This window comes from Crocuta crocuta, unplaced genomic scaffold (assembly GCF_008692635.1).
Source record: "Crocuta crocuta isolate KB4526 unplaced genomic scaffold, BGI_CrCroc_1.0 scaffold80, whole genome shotgun sequence".
Taxonomy (NCBI): Eukaryota; Metazoa; Chordata; class Mammalia; order Carnivora; family Hyaenidae; genus Crocuta; species Crocuta crocuta.
Window position 1 is genome coordinate 1985597 of NW_027527559.1, and position 16473 is coordinate 2002069.

The 16473-nt window shown below is 50.5% G+C and overlaps 2 long non-coding RNA genes across 2 annotated transcripts in view; both read left to right on the forward strand.

The window, feature by feature from the left end:
* Positions 1 to 3690, forward strand: part of LOC144236246 (uncharacterized) — a 69957-nt gene extending 66267 nt beyond the window's left edge. The window contains exon 4 of the long non-coding RNA XR_013336467.1: positions 2622 to 3690. This is a non-coding gene — a long non-coding RNA (uncharacterized LOC144236246). The remainder of the gene's footprint in view (positions 1 to 2621) is intronic.
* A 101-nt stretch (positions 3691 to 3791) lies between these two features.
* LOC144236250 (uncharacterized) lies at positions 3792 to 8520 on the forward strand. The gene is made up of 2 exons (XR_013336471.1): positions 3792 to 3878; positions 8123 to 8520. It is a non-coding gene; the product is annotated as an uncharacterized LOC144236250 (long non-coding RNA).
* The last annotated feature ends 7953 nt before the right edge of the window (positions 8521 to 16473 follow it).

Here is a 16473-nt window from a genome sequence, read left to right on the forward strand (position 1 = left end):
ACCCCCCCCCCCCCCGGTCCTCTTGGTGTGTCCACATGGTTTGTCCCCCTCACTCTAGTACCCAGCCCTGGCCTGGGCACCCATCAGCCTCAGCCCCTCCTGCCCTGAAAAAGGTGCTTTGCAGTTAGGAATTATGGGAAGGTCCCTCTACATGAGCTTGTCTGTCTCAGACACTTGGTCGCACTCAACTGTTGAAAAAATAGCCATATGGCAACACTAGTAAGCCTGTGTCTTTGAGAGAGAGCAAGGGGGATGGGGTGGGGAATGAGCGAGTCCCAGGCAGGGTCTTCTCTCAGCACAGAGCCTGATGTGGGCTCAGTCTCCCAAACCGTGAGATGATGACCTCAGTCAAGATGAAGAACCAGACGCTTGACCATCTGAGCCACCCAGCCACCCCAAGCCTACATCTTTAAAAGGTGGTAGAGAGATTCTTTGAATAAACAGCAGGCTGGCCTGGGATAACCTTAAAGTCCTCCCCTATCCTGGGTTAGCCTGACACGTAGCACCTGAGAAGGTGTTACTTGGGTTGTTTCTCGTGGAGGAGAGATTGTTAAATCCAGGAAACTCCGCTGTTGCCCAGCCCTCTGGGCTCTCCCTACCAAGGACGCCAAATGTAAACAGGGGTGTCCATGACCTTCACAAGACTTTCTCCTTTTCTGACACCTTCATCTCAAAAGAACAGATGTGTTAGGTAAACACTCCCAGAATCCTGTGGGGGAACTCTGCCATGTGGCATATTCTGGGTAATTTGTTCGCTCACAGGGCCCTCTTGGAAGAGAATCCTCAGGCCACATGGATCTAGTTGAGTGAAGTCATGAGGTTTCAAATGTAGGTAAAATGTACATGCTAGGATTCGAACAGTAAAGCATCCACGACTTGTAGCTGACAGACTGGAGTCTTGAAGACTATTTTAAGGAGTCTCGATGTGAAGGATGCCTGGAAAATCTCCATGGCCTCAGCGAGAAGCTGGAGGGCAGGCAAGACTGCATCCTCCCCGGGGCCTATGCACCCCAACTGTCTGGCCCTCAACATCCTGTCCCCCCAAATCCCCCAAGCCTCTAGTCATGAGACCATCCTTGGCATAATGGGTTCATTCTACCGGGAATGCTTCCTGCACATCTCTCCCTAACTTGATCCAGGCCTCTGCTCCGTTGCACCCCAGAAACGCGGTCTGCCGGGGCCGCTGCTCGCACCCCCGGGACCAGCATACGACTAGGACTGCCTCTACCCCTAGTGTCGGCTTTTCTTTCATAACACTACTACTTAGCACGTAATTGATGGCTTATTCCTTTCCCCCTGGAAGCACAATTACAGGTGAACAAGGACCTTGTTTTCTTCATTACATCTATGAAATGGGTGAACTGTGCCTGGGGCAGAGCAGGTACTCGGCAAACCTGCGTGTCCACCACATTTTGGTTCGAGATACTTGGGACTTGCTACATATCCGCAAAATGAACAATTGGAACAAGGCTTTCAGGACAAGATCATGGACTCCTCCACATCATAATCCTGCCCACTAAACGGAAACTGATGTAGCCGATGTGTCATGGGGTGGGTAGAGCATGCCTCTCTGATAAGATGACCTTTGATGCGAAGTCAACCTCAAAAGTGCAGCACAGCAGAGGAAGCTTTGCATCCCCACAGCTCTAGGGTGGGAGGGTGCTGGGGTCTGGAAGAACTCGGCGTGCTATTCTGTTCCCTGTCTCCACTTACATCTCCAGGGGCCCCCATGGTTTTAGTGGTTTGTCCAGCTAGTTAGGAATCTTAACTAGGGAATTACACTTTGCATATTGATAGGAGATATGTTGTAGAGTTAACTGCGATGTATGCTTGTGACTATTCAGGACCATATCACGGAAAGCCGAAGGTAGTTTGATCTACATGTGGTCTATGGGTAGCTGTGATATCTAAGTTCACCTGATAGCTGTGACCATAACACACAAGCCAAGACCAATCTTCACAATTCTTTTAAAAAATGCTTTGGTTTTCTTGAGCCATGGTGAAAGCCTACCATTTCCCCCCACAGCTCGATGGTCAAGTGTATTTCCTCCCCCCTTTGTGTGCTGGGTAGGCAACTGAAGTAAATTAGAAATAGTGTACGAAATCCTAAGGGTAGGAGAGACTGTTGGAAAGAGGCTGGCACTTATTTAAAAGTCAATTGTGAGTTCTCAGCATCTAAAATGAACTAACAATATTTGCAATCTGAAGTGGTTGAGAAAGGCATGATAATCATGTGAGATAGATTTTAAGATAGGACTCTAAAATCCAATTGAAAATAAACGGAGGTCAGCCCCCAATTCCTTTCCCACTGTCCTGAAAAATAAACAATCTCCACACAGTCTTAGAATTGGAATGAACTTCCCCTGACCTTGGACAAATGGGAGGTCAAGTCCAAGGGTGAGGTCTCTGAGGCTGGACTCTGGCTGGTATAACCAGGTGTTCATGAAGCCACTGCCCTGCCTCTGACTACAGAACTGTCCAGTAGAAGCTCTTTTAAAAGTAGTACCAGTGACCCTCCTGTGTGCCCCCCGAGGGTGCATGTGGGCCCCTCATGGGGATCTGTCTCTTGTGAGGTCCTGCCTCTGCTGCCTTGACACTTGACTGCTCTCTGCTTCTCTTAGGCCTGCTCTTGGGGACTTCAAAGGAAACCATCAGACAATCCCTACAGGACTCTGCATGGGGACTTGGCCAGTTTTTATCTTCGCTCAGGCAAGGTGCACGCTTCTAAAGGTGACTTCCTGGAAGCAGCCTCACACACCTGTCTCAGTTTACATCTGAGAAAGGATTCTGTTGAAGCTGTTGATTTCCTTCTCTGGCCAGTAGGTCTGGCCGCAGACCAGCGTGAGCTTCCACTGCTCAGGCCAGAAGGCTGTCGCTCTGCCTCCAAGCTTCCTATGTTTATGGAGTCCTTGGGGTCCACGCAGAAGTAACCAAGGCTCTGCCCAGCTCACAGATCGGCATCTGGCTAGCGTGGTGGTGGTTGCTCAGTTGTTGATCTTCACTGAATCTCCACCCCTGTGGGGGGAGCCACATACCTTTCTGCCCAGGGATTAGGTCTCCGGTCTATCGTTGGGTGTCCCTCCCCTCGCTGTGCTCTCCTGCCACCTTTGTAAACTGTGTTCCAGGCGAACGGAGGGGTCCTTACTCCAGATGCCGTCCTGTTTGTCACCCTTCCATGCTCGTCCGACGCTAGCTCATCCCAGCCCCAGGGCCACTGCCACCATGTCTGAAGCCTGTTCTGATGCTTCCGGAGCAAAGTTCTTCCTTCTATACCAACTCATGGAGGTGGAGTCCACCTGAAGGCATTCAGCCTGTATGATGTCCCGTGGCTGCTGGGACACATTACCACAAATTGGAGTGGGGGGAGGGGCTTAAAACAGATGTGTTCTCTCGATTTGGGGGCCTTAAGTCCAAACCCCGTATCAGCTGAAGTGCAGGTGCCCTCGGCTGTGCTTGGAACTGGAGCTCCAGGGGAGGGGGTTCTGCGCTGCCAGCACTGTTTGCTCCCTGCCTCTGGTCGCATGGTCCCCTGTGCCTCAGGACATGAGGCCCACGCGGGTGATCCTTGCATGACCTGTTCTTCAGACTTCCCATCCTGTCTCCATCTTAGCCATTTAACCTTCCCTGGCCCAGGGGTTAGGTCATGGGGAGATCTCTGGGGGCCATGACTCCTCTACTACACCCTCAGTAGTAAAGGCAAAACTACAGCCTAGTCCACGAGTCTGAGTGTCTTTCCTTGAACCTGGTTGTAGGTGAATCAGGGGTGTTGGTCCAACTGCTAAACGAGAGGGTTGGCCTCAGCCACACTGAAGAGACGCTGCAGGACTGGGCTGTGAAGATGAAGCCTCTTGTTTCTGGGATTCCGGGCGTGGACCTGTGTACGTGAGAATGAAGGGTCCCTGAGGGAGGAGCTGGGGCTGCCGGATCTGTCTGCAGCAAGAGGGCACCCCAAAGAGCCCAGGCAGTGGCTGCTTACAAGCCAGTCAAGTATTTGTCCTGACAACTGGGGGTGGGGAGGACTCGTGTGTATATTGGGCCGGTATCTGCCAAATCTGGGTGAAATGAATAAATACTGGGTTCTTACAGGTTATTTGGGGGAGATACTTGGGAATATAAAAACGGGATTGCCCCTCAGCACCATGGGGGTGTGGACTCATCTGCGGTCGTTTGGTGATTCCCCCTCCCCTTCCTCCCTCGTGGAGAGATTGTCCCTCCGGATCCATGGGCCACCCGGGTTTCCCGTGTGGCCAGGACTCGCACCCCCCCTGTGGCCACAGGAAGGCAGGCATGAGAAGGGCAGGGGCCCACGTTAGTTCCCCCCCACTTGGCACAAGACGGCCCGGCAGGCAGCGTCCTGCTGTCGGATCCGGGAGAAAAGCATGAACACCAGCTATGTGGCTCACACTCGAGGAGCCCAGAAGAGAGGCTGAGGGCTCCTGGGCAACGGCACGAGCAGGCTGTAGAGCCGGAGACGCGCAAGGTCACTGCAGTGCACGGGGAACGGAAGGAAGGGTCTAAGACAAACACACACAAACCCAGAAGCTTTCAGAGCTCAGGCAGTAAGTCCAAGTCCTGTAGTCTTTCAAGTGTTGTTAGAAGGATCTGCACTCTTGTCCTGAAAATGCCCCAAGTCGGAGTGAAAGCTTAATTAAGACCCAGAATTGACTTTGCTGAAAGGATACAGAGGTCCTTCCGCACCGGGGGCTGCCCTTCTGTTAGAAGCCATGTCGCAGCTCTGTGTGGGGACCCCCGCTCCTCTAGCCCCACATTCACGGGGTGGAAACCGCTAATGTCACATACCTGGAGTGTGGGCTCTTCACCCTGGTGCCTGGCCACCACCTCATGCCTTGGCCCTGAGCTCCCAGAATGATCTGAGGCCTCAAGACTCCTCTGGTTCCAGCCCATCCACACCCGACTGCAAAGTCTCCTTGGCAGTGGTGCAGGGTGACATGTGGTGAATCCACCCAGACTTCCTGGGGCTCCTCTCCGAGAGCCCCTCTCGGGCATTCAAAGCCATCTTTGCTAAACCCTGTTCTGTCTTGTTTTTTTCCTGGGTCTGGAAGTCCCTGGTCAGGCCGAAGACCTTGCAATCCTTTTTTGGTCCCCATGTGAGGGAGCCCTTGCTTCAAGAAGCTTTNTTCCTGAGTGTCAGGAGCATCTTCTAATGTCGATCGCTGAACTTGCTCTCCTTTCCATTCTACTAGCTCTTCTCAACAGCACTTCCTTGAACCGTGATCTTACTGGGAAACAGACCTGTTGTGGGGTTCCTGCAAGCCCCCCAGACCCACGGTAGCCCCACTCTCCAGGGCTGGTGCTCAGGTAGAACCACGGCTCCCACCAGGCAAGCTGAGGGAGTTAGTACTAGTTGAAAATAGGCTCTAAGAAAAAGGAGCATCAGGGAGCTCCTCTCACTCTTGGGGGTCAGCACCTCTAATGTGGCCCTGCTCACGTGCTGCCCTCCTGGGTGCCTGGTGCGTGGCGGGCTCCCCACCGTGCCGTGTAAAGCAGTACATGAGGGAATGGAAGACGAATAGGTACACATGGAAAACAAAGGTGGGGAGGGTACCAGAAAGGACTCAAAAAGGGGGCTTGAGGCTGACGTACAATGAGGAAGTCCCCAAAATCTCCACCTCCAAGCTTTTGTTCATTCCCCTGCTCCCCATGGAGGTCCTGGGGGAGAAGAGGAGTGCTGTACGCATGAGCCTGCTGCTTGGAGTTGACAGAAAATACCTGGATGGAATTATTCTGAGTGCCCCACCTGCTGTGTCAGCGGAAAGCCATGGCCTCGAGGGTTGCGGGTTCCGCAGATGCTGCAAATGGTGCTTCAGGCCGCGCGGAAGCCCTCGCTCAGTGTCTGCTGCTCGTACTCTGCTGGAGGTTGAGCCGAGAGCCATAGGAAGTGCAGCAGAGACAGAGGGACCAGGAAATCAAAACTCGCCCTGGGGATGTTTGGGGCACCCCAGGGTGTCTGCTCTCAGACATTTAAAAACCCGAGATGGAGCATGATCCACTGGGAAGAATGGGATCAAAACCGTGAAGGTTAACTTGTTCTGTTACTGGGGATCATGAGGCCGACACGTTGTTAGACTTGAAGGTAACTTCTGATGCTGTGCTTCCTTAAATCCAAGTAACAGCAGGTTTACAAACTCAAACTTCCTGCCCTGGTGGGAACTGTTCCTTTATTTGGCACCAGTTGTCATGACAACACCCACACAAGCTAGGGGGCCGGTGCACTGTCCACTTGGTACAGAAGTGGAGGCATGAACCGCGTGGCCGTTTACCCACCGGTGAGGTCCTAGGTGCACGTGCTGAAGGCCTGCACTGGCCCCAAAGTCGGTTCCACATACGCCTGTAACAGGTAACCTGCCCCAGCCTTCCTGGTGGGTACTGAGGATCTAGTGGTGAAGAAAAAAAATTAGACTGTTTTTCGAGGTGCTTAATACCCATGGTGGTGGGACCCTTGACTGATGCACTTTATAGAGACTCGTGATCTCGGGGTCATGCATTCAGTCTCCATGTTAGGTGCACAGCTTGCTTAACCATTTGGACTAAATGCCTAGTTGCTTACTTTGGTTTTATATAATGAACAGACCCAGTAAAGTGATCATAAAGAACTAGAGTGGAGGATTTTAGGCATTAATAGCTAAGTGCCAATAAATGTGGGAAATCCAGGTATGCTAAGAGGCAGCACTGTCAGAACAAACGGTATTTTGAGGCTAAGAGGGGGCGGGATTGCCCTCTGGTTGCAATACTCCAGGGACAGTTCCATTAAGAAGTGGATCTTGACCTCTGCTTCTGAAGTGAGGTGTGCACAAGGACTCGCGGGCTGGAGGGCAGAAAGTGTTGGACAGAAAGTGGTAAAAGTTTGCACAGTGCAGACATAAGGAGGGTAAATCCTTAAAAGTTGATCTTTGTGGAAAACTTGCTTGAGATGTACTTGAACACATGTGCACACGTACGACACTAACACGTGATGCCAAACTAATGGCTGACCTGTGGAAGGTAATCTGGATAAGGGAAGGAAGGAATCAATGACTGCTATTCATAATTGGGGCAAATTCCGTAGCTGTCACTAGAACGGTGTCTCCAAGTATAATAGTGTAATGAACTTCCTTCAAAACCTGCTTGATCCCAGAGCTTCAGAGCCCATAATGGATCTGATGAAGGTTCTCTAGGATGTGGGGCATGGGCGGAGGCTATGAGACCCTAGGAATATAGGGTCTCCAGCATACTTGAACTTTACTTCCTTGAAGTTGTTGAGGTCATTCTTCACTACTCCTGGCCACAAGAAGAAACTTGGAGGTCCAGCATTTCTAGAATGTGTCTTTCAAGATTTCTAAGTACAATCTGGCTCTCCGGTATCAACAGCAATTTGAAGTCCAAGAAAAAATTTTCTGTGTGGAATGATCTAAACTTGGGAACCCTATGCCAAGTGATGGACTTCTGCTTTCAGCAGCTCACTTCTCAGGATGGCTTCCCCATGGGCCCATGTGTGCTGGTGCTGATGCTCACGCTCTAGTGTGGTCCCCTCTCCCTGAATCTGGGCTGGCCCTAGACAACGGGAGATGGCAAAAGTGAGCGGTGAGGATGGAAGAAGACCTAGAATTTCTGGCTCTTGGAATGCTGGGAGTCCGCCCCCGTGGAAGAGGCTGACCACGTAGCTGTTCCTGCAGGTGACCACCTCCACTAGCCGCACGGAGAAAGGTCTGGCCACCCCAGGTACTGCAGCTGTCCTAGCCTAGGGCCACACACATGGCCAAGGGGCTGTCTTGATGCTCTTGCCCCGTTACAATATTCAGGGGTGTCAACCCACAGCCAATCTCTAATTGCACCCTCTTGAAGGACCCGAGATCAGAGCCTCTCAACTGAACCTACTCCAACAGAATGAATAAAGTGATACAGTAACTTCTATAAAAACAGATGATCAGAACAATACTATAGTAACCTAGAGTAAGAAAACTTTGTTACCTGAAACACTAGGCAAAAACCCATTAAAACTGATAGAAAGGTAAAACAATCTTGCAAAAGCAATCCATAGTCACTGGATAGTGACCCTAAGATCTAGAAATCCCTTAACTAACCATTCTAACAACCTTATGACCTATCCTTTTTCCTGTTGCAGACTGAGTGGGTCCCCCCAGAACTGATGGATTGAAATCCTAATCCCCACTGTGAAGGGATTTGGACCCGGGACCTTCATCAGGTGATCCGGTCATGAGAGGAGCCTTCACGATTGGGGTTGGTGCCTTTAGAGGAAGACGCAGGAGAGTAAGGACCTCTCTGCAGAGAAGATGGCAAGAAAGCTGTCTGCAAGCCAGGAAGGGGCCTCCCCAGGAACGGATCTGGCTGGCGCGTGGTGTTGGATGGCCCAGCCTCCAGAACTAGAAGAAACCTGTACAGCCCCCGAAGCTGTGGTGGTTGGGTTAGAGCAGCCAAATGAATGCACTTGTCCTTGTAAGGAACAAACTGGTCCTGAGAACTGACCAGGTGCACTCAGTAAAAACTTGCTTTTTGACCTTGTTTCTGACTTGAGAATGTATTAATGTTGAGAGACTACGTGAGTAGGGGAGGGATAGAGAGAGTGGGAGACCGGGAGTCCCAAGCACACACTGCATTGTCTGTAAAGAGCCCTGATGTGGGATGGGAACTCCCAGAACTGACAACATGACCTGAGCCGAAACCAAGGTCAGACACTCAGCACCTGAGCCACCCAGATGCCCTCTCTCACGTAAAATAGGAAGCATTTTTTCCTTTGATGCTTTTTTTTAAGAGTGCATACACACGTATAAATACCTAAATTCATAAATCTACCACACAGCAAAGTCCTTCACTGTTGGAGTAATATTTACTGAACTTTGTATGATTCCGTTCTACCCAAGTGCTGGGCGTGTGGGCCTTCTCCCCAGCCCTCGAAGGGACCCTGTGAGGAAGAAGGCCTGACCGTCTCCTTCATTGCCATCTTTCTCCTCCTGGTGATGAGGTTTTGGGGTAATGGTTGGGGGTTCATGGTGTCTAGAACTGATGGCCAAGAAAGGATTCTTGAAGACTTCTTTGGTGCCAAAAGGTGACTTGATAAGAGCATGGGGACAGGACCTCAGGGCAGAAAGTTTTCCGCAAAAGAGCTGCCCTCGGGTTGTGAGAAGTGATTCTATACTTGGGAGTTGGGGGAGGTGAAGTCAAACGGTGGCCTCCAGAGGACTTCTAAGATCCCTGAGGCCTTGCTATCATCAGGCTAAGGTTGTCTTTCCTCTAGGAAGACCTCAGGGGGACTGTAGGCGTTCCATCCAGGCTATGAGGAAGCTTGCTTTTACCTGCTGGTTTCTTCCTGCCTTTGTTCCCCACCTCACTGTGGAGGGGTGGCAACGCTTGGGCTCCAGAAAACTGGGCCTATGGGTTTCTGGAGATTGGTCTATTGGCAAGATTGCCTTTATCTTGTAATTTGTGAAGATCCTCTTTAAGGGTCAATCTCTTCTTTATAAGACCCCTTACTGCCAAGTTGGCTACAATACAGTGTATGCAGTGTGCCCGTTAGGAAGATCTTCTTAAACTGAAGGAGACTCCTGTCCTGCTTCCCTGTGATCTTAGTTAACCATTTGTTTTCTCCCCTTTGTTCTTGAGCCACTAGGAGAGCCTGAGGCCTGGTGTGGATACCCCTGCTGGGAGGTGGGTGCTGTAAGCCTCTATTTTTCCCTCAGTTTGCCCCAGGCTCNATAAGACCCCTTACTGCCAAGTTGGCTACAATAGTGTATGCAGTGTGCCCGTTAGGAAGATCTTCTTAAACTGAAGGAGACTCCTGTCCTGCTTCCCTGTGATCTTAGTTAACCATTTGTTTTCTCCCCTTTGTTCTTGAGCCACTAGGAGAGCCTGAGGCCTGGTGTGGATACCCCTGCTGGGAGGTGGGTGCTGTAAGCCTCTATTTTTCCCTCAGTTTGCCCCAGGCTCCCTCATCAATAGCACAGGACCTGAAAGCCCCTGATGCTCCCCTTCACTACGTTTCCTTCTATGGAGAGGGGCAGCCTTTGAGCCATCGGAACTGTCCCCTCTCAGACCCAGTATGTGGGCTATAGCTCTGGGCTGGAAGGGTGCCTCATGCAGCCCTTCGTTTTTGCATCTTCTCATCCAGAATCCTGTTGTAGAGTAATGTTTCCCCTGCGTTCACCCCTTCAAGCCTTCCTTCAGCAAATACTTAGGGATCACAACTGCCGGCCAAGCTCTGGGCTGGGTCTCTGCGCAGGAGTGACCCCCACCCTAACGTACCCCCATGTCTTGGTCTCTGGTGTCTCCAACCAGCCTCAGCCATTCCTGGCATCAGATGACCTCTTCATACAAAGCAACTCCTACTCAGTATTTTACTGCTCCTTAAGCCCCTACGTAGTCCTTACTAAAGAGCAAAGCATTCAACATCTACCTGACACATCTCCATCAAAAGCGCCCCCGACCCCCAAGCTGGGGGCTGCCAGGGCAAAGGGGTCTCCGCCCTAAGGACCCCATACACCACTTCTTGCCATCAGGGGTGGGAGAGCCCCAGGGCCTTTGATCTTCATAACAAAGTACCTAAGCTTATAAGTAAATTCCTAGCCTCCAAGCTTCCTTCTAGAACAAAACCCTATGCTACCTGCCTTTCTGCTTTCTAGTGGAGGCCTAACGTGCCACAGCTTGTAGCCATAGGGGGTTTCTCCAACAGAGAACTCGGTGACTCAGCCCAGGGGAAGCCATGTCAGGAAGAGCTTGGGCACCACATCCGAATTCCCTCGCCCGGGATTAACTTCGTTTCTGGTCAGAGACAGCCTGTCCTTTGTCCATGAAGAGTCAGCCCGGAGACGTGGTCTGAGCCAGTGGGGCCAGGGCCACACTGGGCCGCGGCGCGTCCCCTTGACTGCTTTGGCCCTCCCTGCAGAAACGGTTATTGAAGGACCTCTAGTGGCTGCTTCCCAGCTCCTCACGGCTGACCCTCCCCGCAGATGCCATGTCCTGTCTCTCCTTTGTCGCTGTTTCAAAGCAAATGGCACTAAAAAAAAAAAGGCCGATCACTTGTCAACAATGGCTTGTAACCATTTCTAGGCACTTCTGGAAAAAAGCACGGTCATTTTCATACAAATAGAAGTTAGAAGCGTGGTGTCACAGGCATGAGCGCTGACGCATGGAGGTAAAACCTGGGGGGAGGGGGGGCGCAAGGAGGTTTTGCAGGGGCCTGGCTTGTCCGCTTTCTCCTGACTTACGGAGACCAGGCGAAGGCTGGTGGCCGACAAGACCGCTCGGGATGCTGGAGACTTTAGCTCCGATGAAAGCCTGCCAGGCTGACTTTTGGAGACAAAATGGGCTTCTAAAGATAGGATTACTTAATACTAGAGATGTTTAAGTACCTACATTTAAAGGGGTAAAAGTGGGCCAAAACCCCTTAATGAAATGGGTTTCCCTGCAAAGGACTGAGCCCTGCCTTTCGGCTCCTGCAAGCCCGGCCTTGTGTTCCGGGTCTGCGGCAGCGCTGAGGTCTTGATGGCCCCGCTGTGCGGTCTGTGGCTGTGCTTGCGCACGGGAGTCACTGTGCAGAGAGCCTAAGGAACGCAGTCCTCACTTGCGCACGGTTTCAGACCTGCAAAGCACCAGGACAGAGCGGATTCCCCGTCAGAGGTTGTGGCCCGGAACTCCGGCTGGAGTGAGGACGGGGAGTGGGAGGCAGAGGCTTTCTTTACGTCCTTAGCTTTTTTTTTTTAACTTTTCTAAAAACCTTATTTTTGAGACAAACCACATGATTTGGGGAGGGGCACAGAGAGAGAGAATCGACAGCAGGCTCCAAGCTGTCTGCACAGAGCCCGATGTGGGGCTCAAACCTACCAACCACGAGATCATGGCCTGAGCCGAAGTTGCATGCTCCACTGACTGAACCACCGTGGCGCCCCAACATGCTTCTTTCTGACCAAGTATAAGGTATAAAGAGGATTCCTTAGGGGAACAAAGAAGAGGTTTTAGTTTTCTCCCCACCCGCCCAAATAGAAAGCAAGAATGGCTGATCTTACAAAGCCTTGGTAGCCTGATGAGCTTAGAGCCAGCCTGAGCCTGGCAGCCTGCCCTCGGGTTTGGGAGTGGCTGTCTGACTACACACCCTAGACTCCTGCACGGGGAACTTGCAGCTGGCAGCGATGACCATCTCTGCCTCCCAGGACCTACAGGCAGTGCCTCCTGCTAAGGCAGACCACCAAAACTCCAGACCTCCGCAGCCCTGATGGAGAACATTCTAGCTCTGTAACCATGTGTGGAACTGGCAGACTGAGGACCCGAGCACCGTTGTCTATCCTAACAGCGCTGCTGCTTCTGCTGAGTAATGGGCGTGGACCTAGGAGGGCCTAGCCTTGGGGCTTCTGGCCTTGGCTCTAGGCTCAGGGTGTGCTTATAAGAGCTTCATCCACATCACCTGCTCAGGAGGGCACCATAGATCTGACGGCTAAAAGTCACAGCTGCCCGTGTGTGGAGGGTATGTAAATACACCAGCTACAGGTCAGGCACTGGGCTCCGTGCTTTAAATACATCAGTCCTTAATTCCACACTCTATGCTGTGTTAAAAGCAGCACTCGCCAAGAGAAAACCAAATTCCAAAGGTTAAATAACTTCTCTGGAGTGATGGAGCAGATAAAGTGTGGAGACAGGATTTGACTGGGAAGCTTCAGTGCAGTGTGCAGAACCCCCCCCCCACCCCCGCCGGGCATGCACGTCCAGGTAGAAGGGGAAGAGTGAGCCTAGAAGTCACAGATAATGATGCATCCAGGCATAGATCCCAAAAGGCATCTTCCAAAAACACTGAAGTGCTTTATGTAGTAGCATTTTTCCTTGATCGTGCTGTTTTTGAGTGTTGGCTAATCTTGGGGAAGGGGGGGAACCACGATCCACATGTGGACAAGAGTCTTCAAAGAGTGAAAGGTAGATGGTTATTTCATAGGCCTTTGGAGCCATTGGGGAAGTGAGATTCTACACCCCCCACCATCCCCCTTCCTCTTGTCTGGAATGCAGATAGTCCAGGTATTCAGAGGTAGGAAAACACCTGCCTGCCTGGATGTCAAGTGCACAATCCACACAAAAGATGGAGTCAGACCATGATCTCTGATCCCTCAGGATGTTTCAGGAAACAAACTTGTATCTAGATGAGGGGACCGACCTCACTCTTAACCTCTGTGTGAGGTCTTCAATCTTGTGAGCAGCCGCTAGGCAATGATCTAAAGATCGATTTCTGGGACCATTAGCAAAGATGCTGTCCATGCTCGTGAGACGGGACTTAACTTTCGGGGTCTTCCTACCCGCCTCCTGTTAGTTTGGGGGGTCTATCACCTTCCCCACTGACCTACGAGTGGACTTTACACTTTATTCCTTTCATCTTGTCTATCTTCTTACTTCCTTTGAAGCTATAATCCAGAACTTTGCTGATTTGGAAACCCCACTAGAGGGTGAATTAATTCTGTTGGACCCGCCTTGCTCTTCCGCCTCTTCATCATTAGTGAGGCCCTAGCCCTTAGCACAGTGCTGGAGACCTAACTCCTCAGTCTCCGATCTTTAGCAATACCCACTGGAATTCATGAAGATCTTGTACTTAGGTGGGGGTGGGGGTGGGGGAGTGGTTAGTTTACTAACACATAAAAAGCAATTGGTGACCTAACTTGAACCTAACTCCCTGAAACTCCGTGAAATCAGGAAATTGCCAAGCTCATGGTCCTGAGGCAACAGCGAATCTGTCAAGTGTGTGTCCTATGCTTGTAGAGGCGACTTCAGCCCTGCTCTCGAATAAGATTGCCTTTTGTTTGCCCCAAAGTAAGCATGTGATTTTTCTTGTCATTCAAGGAATATTTTACTACAAAGTCTCTTGAATTTAACTACTTTGGTTTACCTAAAAGGCTGTTCAACAGATCTTGATACTAAGTTTACTATCAGTTTAGTTATTGAACTTGGGTTTTTTTCTCTTGCATTTTTTGGCGGTCCCATGGCTGAGTGATTCTGTCAAGATTTCCTCCCATACAGTTGAACTGGGCACTTTGACACTGTAGTGTACATACAGCTCACTAGACCATGAACATATCAGGGGTAGGAATTGTATTTTTTGTAGGTTCATAAAAATGTTAACTAGTTAGAGAAAACGTTTTTATAGCAACTTCTGAGCTCATTCTTTGCCCCTTCCTGTTAAGTTCTAAATGTATATTCAAAACCATCTTCAAGTTACCAAGCCCAGAAAGCCTGACCACACTTCTTGGAAAGGAGGAAGCAAGATTGCAAGTCATAAGGCTTGGACCCAATCCCACCTAATTCATGAAGCTTTGCAGTGACTGCAAACAAGTGACCTTTCTCAGAATCCCCATTGTACTTGGAGATAGCATCACCCAGTTGAGCACATAATTCAGTGATAACTGACTGTAGGTACAACTTTGTCTCCTGAGTAGGCTGCAAATGCTCCGAGCAGATCACACAGTGATACTTGCTGGATAATGACTAAGGTGACCAGTTCTTCCTGGTTTTAGCCCTGGAAGTCCCCTGTTCCAGGAAACCCTTCAGTCTTCTGAATCTGCTACCAGGAAAAAAGACAGCTGGTCACTCTGATAGTGGGATGTTCAGTTAGCTACATGGCTAATTTGTGAGCTCTCATCGACTTTGAGGACTTAAGGTAACCTTCCATACATGGTAGAAACACAGACAAACATGTAAGCAGCTACTTGAACAACAATGATTAGTGGGCTTTTTGAGTAAAAACACCTATTTTTAGTTAGACCTGATCTGTAGATGTGGGTTGACCCCCCTCCCCCCCCAATCCAAGGCATTCTTAGTTATAACGGAACCCAAGAAATCATGTGACCAAACTTTGCTCAAGCAGAGCCAGGCAAGTTGAGGTGAATTGAATGGCTCCTCAAAACTGGAAGATGAGAACAATCACTGAGGCCTTATTTGTCCCAGACTGTGCTCAGCCACCCCTGCTCCTGGATCATAGTATCTGCTCTGTGGCCACATTCCAAATGTCCTACCTCAACTTCTCTTTTACTGGGCTTGGTTTTGCTCTCAATAGTCACACTTCGAGGTGATCTAGGTAAATCAAGTAGTTTATGTCCAGTTAATCTGTAGTAGATCATATTTAACCCTAAGACTGTTAACTGGTAGAAACTTAATCTTTTCTAAAAGGAGAGGAATTCCTGGCAGGTGACACTCACATAGAATGAGCAGACATGATCCTTCCAAGAGCCCGTCTCCCTGCGTGTACAGTGAGTGTACTGCTAGGTAAACCTTGATGAGCCTTCCTACCCACAGAGCTGCCTGTAAGCCAGTGGAAATGACATCAGTGCTAGAATTCCTCAGTGATGGACCATCTGCCTCAGTGGCCAGGATACTAGTTAACAGGCCCACAGGACAGCTGGGATCCTGAACCTGCAGGAGTAGACTCCAGGCAGCTACACGTCAGCGAGTACCCCCACAGGACCCTGCTGCACTGTGGGAGAGGCTGGATAGGACTCGAGGCAGCAGGCCAGCGATGGTAGTGACTTGCTGTCATTCCCTACCTGAATATCTGTTTAATGACAGTAAGAACTTGGCCTTGTTCAGTGGCATCTCCAGTGCCTCGAGAAGCTGGTAACAAGTCAATGAGAGAAATAACCTGCTGAAGAACTGGATCCTAGGATTCTCTAAAAGGTGCAACAAATCTGAAGAGCTTCCAGAAATGACCATCTAATCACTAACCATGTTCTAATTTAATAGCAATACTGTACAATGGGAAGGGAAACGGTTTTATTTTCCTGTTCTTAGATCTTCAGGTGGATTATTTAAGCATGAGTTGAATTCTAGCAATTAGGTGACTAGATATTGCCAACACACGTTGACCTTTGGTGTTGTATGATTTTTAAGAAAAAAACTTGATGGAGGAATTGTTTAGGTTTTGGACTACAAGTCCACCATTTCGCATATTTACGGAAACCTCCACAGGACAGACTGTCGCAGAAGCAGCCTTAGGTGACAAACTCCACTGTGCAGTATTTCTCAATCTCCCGCGTGGACGTCCTTTCCCCTGATCCCTGCGTCCCAGCCCGAGATTGAGATTTAATCTTTGGGGGTCCGGCGTGTGCATCCAGACTCCTCACAGGCTGCCCAACTAGCGAGTCCTCCTGTGTCCAAGTTCCTGTGGCCAATAATCTGATACAAGCTTCTTCGGTCTACGTCTGTGTTTGGGCTGTTTGGACAAAACCACACCGATGGCATGGCCTCTAAACAACCATCCCTTTCTCCTCCCTGGAGGTTTCAGGGGCCCAACGTCGAGGTGCTGACAGATGAAGCGTCTGGTGAGCGCCACCTCTTGGTTCAGAGATTGCTTTTTGGTCCCTGTGTTCTCACATACTTGGAAGGGTGGGAGGGAATGCTCCTATGAAGGCAACGGGCCTGCTTCTGGGGGCCCAGCCTCCTCGCCTGGCCACCTCCCCAACACTCCCCCCCCCCCCCCCACCCCCCCCCCCCGAC